Consider the following 13106-nt stretch of genomic DNA (forward strand, 5'->3'; position numbering starts at 1 on the left):
CAATTCATCCTTTACCAGAAAAAGCTCAGTCACTTTCAGGACCAAATATGGAGCTGTATACATATTAGTGCACTGCAAAAAAAAAAAAAAAAAAAAAAAAAAAAAAGGTTAAGGGCTTGATTTCAAAATATGTATGCTGATGTTAGTATGTCTTATTTTATGGTAAACATTTGGTATGCCTGTTTTTGCTCTTGTCAAAATTCTCAAGGTTTGAGCCAATATGGCCGACTTTGTGTTTGGTTTAGGACGGGGCCATAATATAATAATATCATAGTAATATCATAATAATATCATGTCCTAACATTTTCTGTTTTTGTGCCAGGTTTCACAATTTTGGCCTCATGAAAATCAAAATTATTTGGTAGAGTTATTTGGTCAAGGATCAGACAGACATGTTGGATAGGGGCCATCAACTGCTGAGACAAAGAACTCAGTTTCAATACACACATTTCTGTTGCGTCTTCAGAGAGAAGACATTGCTTGTGCATTGATTTTGCTCTCAGCTTCATCTTTCCACATTTTTTAACTTACCTTGTAATTTTTTTTAAATATCAGATAACTTGTTTTCCAATGCAAGAGTAAAATTTAAACTGAATGCACCAAATTCTGAAGACTTATCTCCATGTTTTCTTCTCATAAAATTAACAATGGGACCTCATCTTGGCACATACTCACTTGAAGTTTTGCTCCCCATTTTTGTTTTAGCACTTTTGCAATAGCTTAGTTTCAGTAAAAATGAGTGGTCATGTCCCAAAGGTGAGGAAATTAAGAGAGGGAGATGTTGTTGTTGGTATTGTATTTGGTGTTAGAGCAGCATGGTGGTACTCATTCACATGAGATTATGAAGTCAAAAATATTGAAAAAATGCCAATAGGAGGCACCTCCTTTGTCCTTTGAACAATTGTAGATTTGTAAAATTAACTTAAATGAAATAAAGTTTGTTATTGAAAAAGCTCACCATGCAAAACTTCAAATCCAGTGATGGTGATCCAGGACAGAAGTCAGTGTCCATTCATGTCCTTCTTTGAAAGCTCCATGCATTCAAAGAAAACAGAAGAAGACAACGTTCCGTCTGGGCTGTGTTCTAGACGACAACACTCATGAATCCCACTTCTGATACCCAATTGCGATGGAAAAATTACATATCTCTTGATGATAAATAATAATCCATTTGCGAAGCTCTGTGAATTTTTGCAATACAGATAAAAGGTTTCTTTTTGTCACAGCAGATATGGACAGGACCTAAGCCTGCCCTGGCCACAGACCAACAGCCTTTCACAATTACAATTGTATTTGTGTGTATATCTCATTCACTTTTCGCGGTCTCGCTGTTTCTCTGATTTTTTTTAGTGCAATTTTGCATGCCTTTTTTTTTTTTTTTTTTTCTTCAGTGTATGAAGGCATATTGCTTTCCTCCCCCTGTGTCCTGATTGGCTAAGGATCTGCAGACCACTGTCAATCAGTCTCTTCAGTGCTGTGTCTCCTGTACTGTACAGAATGTGTTCAGCTGCCAAATTTACATAAATGTTGGATCTCTAGCAATGTGATTCTGAAGTATTGTATGTTTGCAAGTTTTCTCCCCGACAAAACCTGCAATGTTGACGAAATGTTCTGCACCAGCAAAGACTCCTGCAGTCACACCCAAAGACAGAGGAAGAGGCTAAGCATCGCACAAAAAGTTGGACTTCTGGACATGCTGATGGAAGGTAGAAGTTACGTGGCTATAGCAGAGTCCTGCACCGGGTCAGGTACCTGCAGGCAAAGAGTTGAATCTCGGGTTAACGGGCGGGTGCGGCACTGCACTGCGTGGATTCGGGTCTCCAAAAATGGATCTCTGCGCTGTAGGGCTCCATTACGGAATAAATGAATGAATAACGAAAATAACAAAAGGACGACAGCAGCAATAAGTTTTAAGAAGGATGCAAAAAAGGTTAACTGCCCTGTGTGAGAAAAGTGTAAAAAGTGTATGGTGAGGGGTTTTACAGCCTTAAAACAGATAATAACTGTAAAATATAAAGTTGACTACTTCGCGGATTTCACCTATCACAGGTTATTTTTAGAATGTAACCCCCATGATAAACGAGGAACCACTGTATACAATATCTGACTTCAAACTGCAATGCTACTTTTTACTGAATGAGAAGAATGAATCATTCTTAGTGAGTCTTCCTCCTAGAAAATAATTTTCTAATCCACCTGGTAAAGGGGCAGATGCCCCTGGATCCGGGAGGAGAGAATAGCTCTGTACTAACTCTGAGCTCTACTGCATCAGGAGGCTTTACTTCAACAAACTCGACTGTATCAAGGAGCTCTATTGTGCCAGGAGGCTCTACTGGATCAGAGAGCACTACTGTATAAAGAGTCTCTACTGCATTAGGGTGCTCTATTGTATTTGGTGTCTCAACTGTATCAAGGAGCTCTACAGCATCAGGAGGCTCTACGGCATTAAGCACATCTACTATATCAGAAATCTCTTTTGTGGAAAGAGTCTCTACTGCATTAGGGAGCTTCATTCTATTTGGCATCTAACTGTATCTGATTTTTTTTAATGAACATATGAAAAATTCACAGGAAAATAATTAAACCTTCTCAACAATAAACACATCTTAATCAATAAACCAGTGAGTAAAAACAGTACAATACATTTGTAAAAGTCCAAATCTGTGGTCTCATATCTCTGTATTCATGGCTTCATCAGCTTCCAGTTATATGTGACATTTTGAGGAATTTTCACCATGCAAAAGATTTATATTAATCACTATGACAACAGTACTAATGTTCAATTAAAGTCACACGTGAGATGACCTGCCTGGGGTAGTTTTAGAAGACATTAAAGAGGAAAAGTAAATTCATTCTCATTTCTATCTGCAGCTGTAAATTTAATAGAGTTTCTCAACTTATAAAGCCAAAAATGTATCAAATAGGTGCCATAAAGAATTTGGAGATAAGATAATGTCTAGTTAAATTGTATATTATGATACAAAAAACAAAAGTATGTGTTTTTAAATTGACATTGTTGTATCTAACACAATAAACTTGGTCTAGCACTCTTTGCATAACTGCGAGAGAGAATCAGTTCAAATCATGTTAGAATTAATTTGTTTCTAAGTGGAAATCAAAACAGAAGTACCCAGAGCATGAATTTGTTTGTATGTAAAACTGTTGAAAGTGCCTGAAAATTGGAAAGAGGTTTTATGAATGTATTGCAGCTCAGCACCTTCAAATCTACCGTTCCTTTCCTGCCAATTGGAAACCCACGTGAACAAGCTTTTGGCTCAGTTTGTCTCTCTTTGGAGTGAACTAAATTATCAATATAATACTATTACCCTCTGGTGCAATGAGTCTTTTAGCTTTCACTAATACATTTTATCACATGGTTCTTTTTGAGGATTGAGGACTGGCTGTGATAATGATGACTCCATTTTCACTTAAAATCACTTCAAACACTGAGAATGAGTCCATAATTTACATGCAATTTGCACCTCACTTCTTTTCACTGCAAGATAGAAATGGGATCAGATAATTTGAAGTCTGCATGTATAAATGTTACATAAAATGAATCTCTTTGGGCTAAACTTGTTCCGGTTTTTGATATGGCTTTAAAGATAATCAGGTAATGTGAAACAAATGCTGTGTGAGGATAGGTACAGATAGCATTTAATCAACAGAAGTCATGAAAATGACTTCTTAGATAGAAAGTAGAATCCCTCAATTGTCCAGGTAGAATCCATGGGAAAGGAGAAATTCAATTTGTCAATTGGACAAACGTTTATTTAGGTCGAAAAGTTTTGCAGCTCATCCAAGCTGCTTCTTCGGTTTTGGTTCATAGCCAGATCTTAGCGAGAGAAAATAATTGGTTTGAGAAGAGAATTAAAGAGACTAATTTTGTTAGGAAATACAATCCTTTCTTGAACAGAAATGGAAGCCTCAGACATCATTTGTCTCCCATGTACAGCTCTATCCTAAAACCTAAAACAAAGAGAACACTCCACTACTCTCATATGCTTAATATAGTCTACCAGTTTTCTTTGATTGGAACTATTTTACTGACCAAAGAATTTTGGAGATGTTCTCATCCCATTAGGAAACCACAATTTGCCCCTTGTCTCTATACTCATCCATGTTTGTACCATGGGCTATTGCAGAAATTCCCAACACCACAGGGATATTTGAGGAAGTGATAGTTGAGCTAAAAATGCATTCAATATGGTGGCGCTGTTGCATGGTGTGTGAATCTCATATTGGCCAGAGCTCGCCCAGACGTTTGTCTGTAATTAGGCTTTTTCACTCTGTTTTTGTAATAAATAATACTACACTATCAGAGTTTGTTTTTGGATTCTTCTCTGAACACTCCACACCAATGCGGGAGGCATTGCAGTCAGGTGAGCAGCTGCTTTGGGAATTATAGAATGTAAACCACCACAATATGAATACTGTGTGTATTTTAGAGTCATCCAATAAAATTAACCTTACATTTCTTAAGCTTTAATTAGTTAGTTGTACATTTTCTGAACATGTTTAAATGGAGTGAGCACAGTCATATGAACATCTTGAAGTCAGTACACTGTGTGAGTCCATTCTTATCTTTGGTTTTTCAGATGGACTGTGTAAGGGACAGCTGCAGTTTGACAGAGCTTTGTGAGTTTGAGACACAGATTAATTAGTTGCACAAAGAGAAATGGACATTTTTTAAACCTCTTTTAAACAATCAGTTCTGGTGGACATGCTGAGGTCCATTCATTATGCAATGCCATTTGATTATTAATTTAAAGCTTCATTCTGTAACTTGCCTAGTGGATGGTCCTTCACCTGCTTGCCTGAATTTGTTTGGAATCCATATATACATCTTGAATTTACTCAGTAACAGAATTTTTTGATTGACCTAAAAACATGCATTCTTACTGTAAGTGGGTTTGCCTCTCCATTGATCTAATATGTAACTTGGCCCGTTTGTGTCACCTTTTGTCTCCATAGACATAAATAAGTGTAATGCCATACTGTGGAACATTCCAGGTAACATCTCCATGGAGAGAAATATGTGACAGACCCATCAGAAAAGTTAATACACCTGTAAAAATCATGTGGCTTATGCACTTTTAATTAGGCCCGAGCCTCGATAGGGTGTAGGGCCTGTTGCTTTTGCTACAAGGAGCGAATGGGGAACGACGAGCGCATGGCCAAATACGAGAGGATGTGGTGCAGCTTCGTCCTCTTAACAAACTTGAACCTTATACAGTATAATCCAATACATTCTGCTTCAGGTAGAAAGTAGTTTGAGCAAAGGGAATTCTAGTAATTATTTCTAGACTTTTAAAAATCTAATGACAAGGGCTTTTGATTAGGACACTGCTAAATTATAATATTAACCTCAACTACTAAATCAGCAGTTCGACAGTTTAAGAGCAATTTTAAAATATGGGTTCCTTATATTATTACATCACATGACCTCTTCAACACAGAACTGTACCGAGCCATACCTGAGCTTGGGCAGCTTCGTGCAGGGTTCGGAGCAGATGCAGCAGCCTGAGAATGCCCAGGATCCTGTTTCCTCCAGGGTGGGCCTGTCCACCAGAGACACTAACACCAGCAGACCATCCAGAATGTTCCAACTGGACTGAAGGTAGGTCTGTGGGCCGAAGCAGAAGCTCAGAGCCTCCACCTGAGGAGAGAGACAGCATTCTATATCACACTTGTACTGCAATTAAGATAAGGTAAGGTAGGTAATGTGTTAGGCCTAGCATTGGGGTTGGGGCTAGGGGTTAGAGTCTTAGTTGGTGTTTTTGGTTATTAGGGTTAGTGTGGTGCACAATGTTTGCAGTGTACGGTATTTACAGTGTGCAGTGTTTGCAGTGCGCAGTGTTTACAGGGCATGGTGCATGTGAGGGCCGATCATTGCCACTTGCGGCTATATTACATTCTTATTTCCTTACATGTTGAATAAGCTAGTGAGGAAGCCAGGATCTGTAGTGGGCACAGAGCTTGACAAAACAAAGAATAAATACAAAATATAAAAATGGTAATAATAAATTCTTAATAAGTAGCAATAAAAAGAGCAAGGGACTCTGTCAATTAAGGCATAATTATATAAATGTATATGTACAAGTAAAGTAAAAAAAAAAAAAAAAGTAGTAGTACTATAGTAATAGTAACAGAAATATAGTAATTTAAATACAATATATATATATCACTTTATATACAAGAGGTTATAAAGTAGGAGCAATATCACCTCCATGGAGACAAGAATGTAGCAGTTCCTTCTAGAAAAGATACATAGTGCACATTTAAAGTGCACAATCAGGGCAGATTTTGAGACATTTTGAGTGTTTCCCAGATGACCAGCAGGTCATTGTAGGATGATTAAAACCCGGTTGTCAAAATAACAGATGGGTTAAAGTCTTTGTGATTCTGCAGATGGGCTGATGTTTTACACAGCAGCAGAAAAGCATTTACGGAATGCTCTTATACTTTTATCAGTCACACGTTGTACTCTTCAGCACTTGTCATCTTTTTTTCATTTATGAGACATATGCATGATTGAGATAGATAATATTTATTTTGGCAGCACCGGCAGCACTTCTTTTGTTGTAGCAAAACATCTGAATAATATTGAACTACAAGATGCAAGCGACACTTTATGGGCTCAAGATATATGAATAAATATACCAAAAAAAAAACAACAACAAATGATTTAATTTTAATTGTGATGTCTGAAGAAGAACTAGAACAACTAGGACCAATACACCAGCAGAAGGATTTGAGTGAGTCCTTGTTTGAAGGAAGTGGTCAGTATCTTTTAGAAGAGCTCCAAAGAAAGAGCAGAGTTAATCTGGTGATAGATGATGCATGTGGGGAGAAAAGGCTGCCCCCTCCAAAACACAAGCTCCTGTAGGTCAAAATGATAACAACTATGTCACATTATTGTACTTTATGCACTTTATTTGCAGAGGGGAAGGTGTTTATATTGCTTTGTGTGTTGGTGCACACGTGGCACACCAGAGTTTCCACAACAGAAGGTAAGTTTAGTGTTTGCTTATTGTTAAACATGGCCTGAATCCTAATCCTGACACCTTTTAAATTACAATGAGACTCTTTGGCTCCGCGGAAGGATTTGGTGCATTAAGACAAACATTTTAACAATACAATACAAACACGAGCCAACAACAGCCTGAACAAACTTGATTCTTTTGATAGGAATGATGCTTTAGCTGAAGGTGAATTAGTTCAGTTGTTTTCAGGACGTTTTTGGGTAATGTTTTCACTTTAGGAAATTGAGTTTTTGTTTTCATGTCACAATATTGTTATTAAAAAAATCTGCACACAGATGGAAAAGTTTAAAATCCACCCAAAACAAACAAAATATTACTGCAGTGTGCACGAGGCAGGTTATCATGAAGTCTTAATTTGTTCAGATTTGTTTAACAATAATTTTACAGTCTACTTTTAATAATAACATAGATTTTTTGTTGTCTGCCCTTTCTCTATAAAGGTCTGACACTTTAGTTAACAGACACAACATTTCTTCTGGTTTTTGGTTAATTATTTGTATTGCTTTAGCTTCTCTAAATAGTGTCTATAATAGTGTCTACAAACTTTTTGATGGAGTAAGATGTGACCAATAAATTTACCTTTTAAATAAAGCTTAACCATCTCAAATGAACTCGGCAGGAATCACAAAATGTCTTCTTTATGTCAGTCCTGGATTTTGAGGCTTTGTAACTTGAGGTATAGCACTTTCTGGCAACTTAAGTGTTATGGGTCTGACTTATAGAGATTATCCAAATGTCTCTTGCTTCTCTTTACAATATGAAATCCAGTCACAATATAAAACAAAGCTTATGTAACTATAATTACAAAACTACAAATATGTTATCATTGTCTGTGCTGCAAAGTCGAATTTCTCTCTCCTGTCTACCAGTGTTTAGTGCTTTGTCACTTTTAAGTTTTAAGAGTAATTGAAAGTCTGAAAAATATGCTGACAGCTGTTTGTCGATGCAAATGGATACATCTTAAGTGGAAAATACAATGACAATACTAAATGTAACATAACGATAATTTATATTAGCAAAGTATACATAAATCACTTTTGTTCAATCTTGACTTGCCTTTGCCCAGAGTAGCAGCATATTTTAGCCACAAATCATAAAGGTACAGTGTGCTCCCATCACTCCTCTGTCCTGCCCACTGAACCAAAACAAGTTTGATTTTTGTCTCTTTTGTTCCACCTGTTCTGTCAGATAGGACTCTGCTGACAGATTTCCACTTGTTTTTCCAAAGACATTTTCCACCACTCTCAATTAGTTTTACTCTTGGTGGACATTTAGAGAAGAAAACTACATTTAAAGCATTCCTGGCATCAAGGCCATATTAAAAACAAGATGGATTTTTCACATTTTTTCTCACTTTCAAAAACGGTCACACTGGCTGCACCAAAGCCATTTTGGTGAGGTCAAGGGAGTTGTAATAGTACATCTGTCAAATAGAAATCTGTTCATAAATAACTAACCTATCTATTGAATATTTAACTGTAATCTGATTGGTCAAAGCATATGGTTTGTATGTATTTTTCCTAAAAGAGACTGAAGTACTGCACGTACAGCATGTTTGTTTTGGTTCACTTGGGCACTGCACCTTCAGCTTCCGCTCAAACCACAATCTGGAAAGTCTTACAAAACAGATCATTATCACAGTTGGTTATTTCTGCATTTGAAACTTCTATTTGAAAAAGCATCAGTTAAATTATTGTTGTATGCTGTCCATACAGTTTTTAATTTCTTTGTTGCATGTTTGATGTGTCAGTCTCTCCTCTATATTTAAATGTAAAATGCACATTTCTGTGTCTTTTCTGTAAAGCACACATTTGCCTTGAGCCTGGTTAAAAATAGGCGCAGATGGAGCCAGTGTCTTATTGAGATTCAAGACAAGAGCAGAGGACAAGACACAAATACTGATTTGAGATATTATATGCCAGGGTTTAACATCACTGAGGACTGCCTGAAATTCCCATTCTATCATTCAATAAAGACACATTTAGTTGGGAGTAAATGGTGATCTTCTGTGTTATGCTTACATTATACCAGATGAGGCTGGGATTTAGAAATTGCTCAAAAGCTACTATGACCAATCTGGATGAGCTACTCCACCAAACTCTAATAACTGGGACTGGAGTTGGGTCGATGTTGGAAATCATCCCAGCAGAGGAAGAAGTAGCCTAGGTGGATGATGTGACTGTGGTTTCAGAAGAATAACCTTCTTCTAAAATACACTGTGAGGACAATACCGCAATGGACAACACAGTATCATTAAATGTACTAGAGACTTCAGCCGACCCTCCAGAAGAGGAAAAGTGATACATAAAGAAGAGAAATGAGAGAAAAAAGGGGAAAAAACAAACTGCTGAAGTTACTGAGGAGGTCCAGGTTTCTCACAAGTCTTCAACAATTTCCCGGGACACAGAGTCAAATACGTTTGAAGAGAACTGAAGAGCTCCAGTTAAGATCACAGCGACTCAAGAGGATTTCAGAATGGGTGAAAGTATGACGCATCACCAGTCGAGTCAAGTGAGACCAGGTCATCTGATCCCAGTGGAACAATAGGAGAGGCTCAAGTTGAGGTGGCCAGAAGTGAAAGTGAAACACCAAATTATACAGAAGTTTCCCTGAACAGTGTGGATGAGCCATCACAGCCAGAAACAAAAACCAAGAATCAAACAACTAAAACATAACAGAGACTGGAAATTAGGGGCTGCACAGAAACCAGAATGATTTTTCTGTCATCAACCCAGGAAAGGAGTTAGTCACAGTAAATGATAAGCCCAATGACCCAACCACACAGGTTGAGGTGCCCAAACTTGATTTTACACTGAATGATACTGTCAGGCAAAACAGGTTCAAACTATGGACCCAACAGTTCAAAACACCACCAACTAAAAGTCAAAGAAAAATTTAAACATGGAAATGAATCAGTAAAGAAACGGGAATGCAATCTGCAACAATGACCAATATATAACACTTGTCTTGATCCCGGCAGAGGAAGGAGAAGAAAAATACAACTAAAGTCAAATGAAAAGAGACCTGAGAAGACAAAATAGAGAAAGGATAACAGTTGATGACACAGCCTATGCAGAGGACACCAGCAGGGAGAGGAGGAGGAACAGGAGACGTTAGACCATGAGAACATAGAGAGGACCACTTGAGACCTGAAGTTTTATCTGCAAATAAACAGTCTTTTCTCTCTAATGTATATCAATTATATGTTCACATTGTCAATCTGATTTGGAGTAATTTGGGTTAAATTAATTATGCACTTGCTTTTTTAGATCACTGCGAATACAAACACACAAACAAACAATTTTTGAAAGTGTTTCTGTGATTGTACAAAACCTTACATTTCTTATACATTATATAGGAGTTTGAATGTCTGAGAGTCATCATAAAGAATTTCTCTTATATGCAGAACAAATTTGAAAATAAAACTCAAAGACAATTTTCCACTGTGAGGCTCATATTACTAATGATAAAAAGCTGAGATCATTTCCAAATTTCAAGTAGATGAATGAGTCAAATGAGGTACAGCAGTGATGATGAAATAGCACTGTTCCTATTGTGTGGTTATTTTGTTTGAAGATGCCCTGTGACCATTGTGTAAAATATTTAGTAAATACCTGTCCTGAAAAATTGTGTTTCCAAAAAATTGTTTATCGTTTAAGCTAATAATAGTCCAGGTAAATTACTATAATGGCAAAGTACAGCACGTACAGTCAGAACACAATGAGAAAACCGGGACAGACAGAATGTAGAGTTGTAGAGGAAAATAATAGTCATTATGAGCTGCAGGCTGGCGAGCGTGCCAAAATGAACTGTTTGCACGTTAATGCTATTGAGAACACTGCAAGGGCCAAAGTTTATATTCATTTTAGCAGTAATTGTGGAGAAATTGAAACTCTTCACAGCAGCCAAGAGCTCTGCCCCATTACAAGAAGGATGCCCACTTCACTCTGATCTTTGGTTCAAGCCTGACTGTGGTTGACATGACTTATTTTGAGCTATAGGTTGTAAATACATGTTTCAGTGCACATACCAACAGCTCTGCCTATTTATTTAGACTGTTTTTACACCATATACTAAATGCCAGTACTGTCTACATTATCCAAAAATCCCTTCAGATTTTAACATGCAAATCCAGCTTCGACATGTAATATAGATCTTGTTTTTCACCAATTGGCGATGTCAGGGGCGATGTAAGGGAACATGAAAGCTCTTTGAAGTTATTCGATTTTATGAATAAACTGTGAGAGGAACAGACTGAGCCTTTTTGGTTAGATCTGTGGAGAAACATTTACACATGAAAGCTCCACATAATGACATGAAACTACAGCTACACCTGAGGAGCGGAGAAGAGGAGAGACAGTGCAAAGGTATGGTTCAAACCAGACAATACAATAAGACGGTGATGTATTTAAGGGAATAATATCTCATTCCTGTCTGGTCACTGCTGTCTGAAGTAGTTCTGTTGCTTTTTCCACTGGGTCTCTCATTGCAAACTATGTATGGATTACCTGGAGGATTATTTAGTGTGTCTTAATTTAATATGGAAAACAAGAGCACATTTAGACAGGGTTTTATGTTTCATTTTGATCTTTCTACTTAATATAAAGGCACACGAGCTTACATATATTTTCTCATATTCAGGGTCTGCCATCTGCTTGTTTCTTCATATAGTATGCCTGAAATTTGAGGCATAAAAAAAAAAAAAAAAGAAAAACTTGGAGATACAGAAGTTTAGTGACATTCTGTTTCATTTCAGGCAAAGCAGGTGACAGTCCCTCCCTAAGAAAATATACATAGCACATTTTTGTTTCTCAAATAAACTAAAACACTGGCTATAGAAGCACATTTTTTGCCAACTTGTTCATAATGATGCCTGGCAGAACAAAATGTGTCACAAAATGTCATGACATTTATAAATCTGCAAATAAGACCACTACATTGTATTACATCAATTTTCTGTTTGACAAATTATGTTTACTTTTAGCTCTGGCTTGGGGACACCATGATTAATTTACAAACGGAAGTGGACTGTTATTTAATCAGTTGATTCTAAATTTAATAAAAAAAACAATAACAAATCTATTCTTTGTTAAAATTACACAAAAAGATTTGTGGAACATCAGATTCAAGTGTCGTGGTTGCTGCGGAGACGAGCGGTCACTGTGACAGTGAGAAGATTGCACTTCCTATGAAGAGAGAATGAAACAATAGCCCATAAACTTAATTCCATAAATTATATGCCAAATAAATTGGCAATAAGGCAGCAAATCAAATCACAGCATAAACAAAGTAAAAAAAAAAAAAACTCTGGTTGAATCTGATTAAAGATAAGAGTTATCAGGAGAAATAAAAATTAATAATTATAATTCATGTTTTCATGCTGTGGTTAGACATGAAATATTTAGTATTCCCACACACACACAAAGATTACTGTGGGTTTGGGTTTAGATGTAAGAAATCAGAAACAACAAAAAAGGGTGTGGGGAAGCTGGCCAAAGTGGTCGAAGTAGGAGGCAGATGACACAAAAAAAAAAAAGGTGTCTTACGCAGACAAAATTAATTTTAAAAAAACAGACTTCTGGGTTTAACCAACAAAAATACAAATAGACAAAAAATAAGTAACTCAAAGCAAAACACCAAATACCTGCACAGAAGTCTTCCCTAATTGGTGACACCTGCTTGCCTTTTATACTCCGCCCACAGGAAGCACCTCCCCCAGGTGAGTAACAATTCCAGGTAAAGCAAAGCAAAAGGTGTCTTTTCAAAATCAAAATGTTTAACATAAACTAAGGTGAATTTAAAATAAGACAAAGGCCCACTTTGTCACAAAGGGGAAAAATATGTCATGGTAGAAAAATGTACTGTAAGATGTATAATTTAAAGGAAATAAGGATGCTAATCTCAAATTAAATAAACTTGCAAAAGATTTGTTTACTGATATGTATACACTCTTTACCAAAAAGACACTAGTACAGTGGATCTTCTGGTGCTGCACTGCTCCTCACTGTCACCCCACAACACTGAAGAATTTGATCAAATACACAGGACACATAACCATGC

The sequence above is a fragment of the Boleophthalmus pectinirostris genome, unplaced genomic scaffold (assembly GCF_026225935.1).
Source record: "Boleophthalmus pectinirostris isolate CB_2022bp ecotype Guang Dong unplaced genomic scaffold, ASM2622593v1 HiC_scaffold_12, whole genome shotgun sequence".
In the NCBI taxonomy this organism is placed as follows: Eukaryota; Metazoa; Chordata; class Actinopteri; order Gobiiformes; family Gobiidae; genus Boleophthalmus; species Boleophthalmus pectinirostris.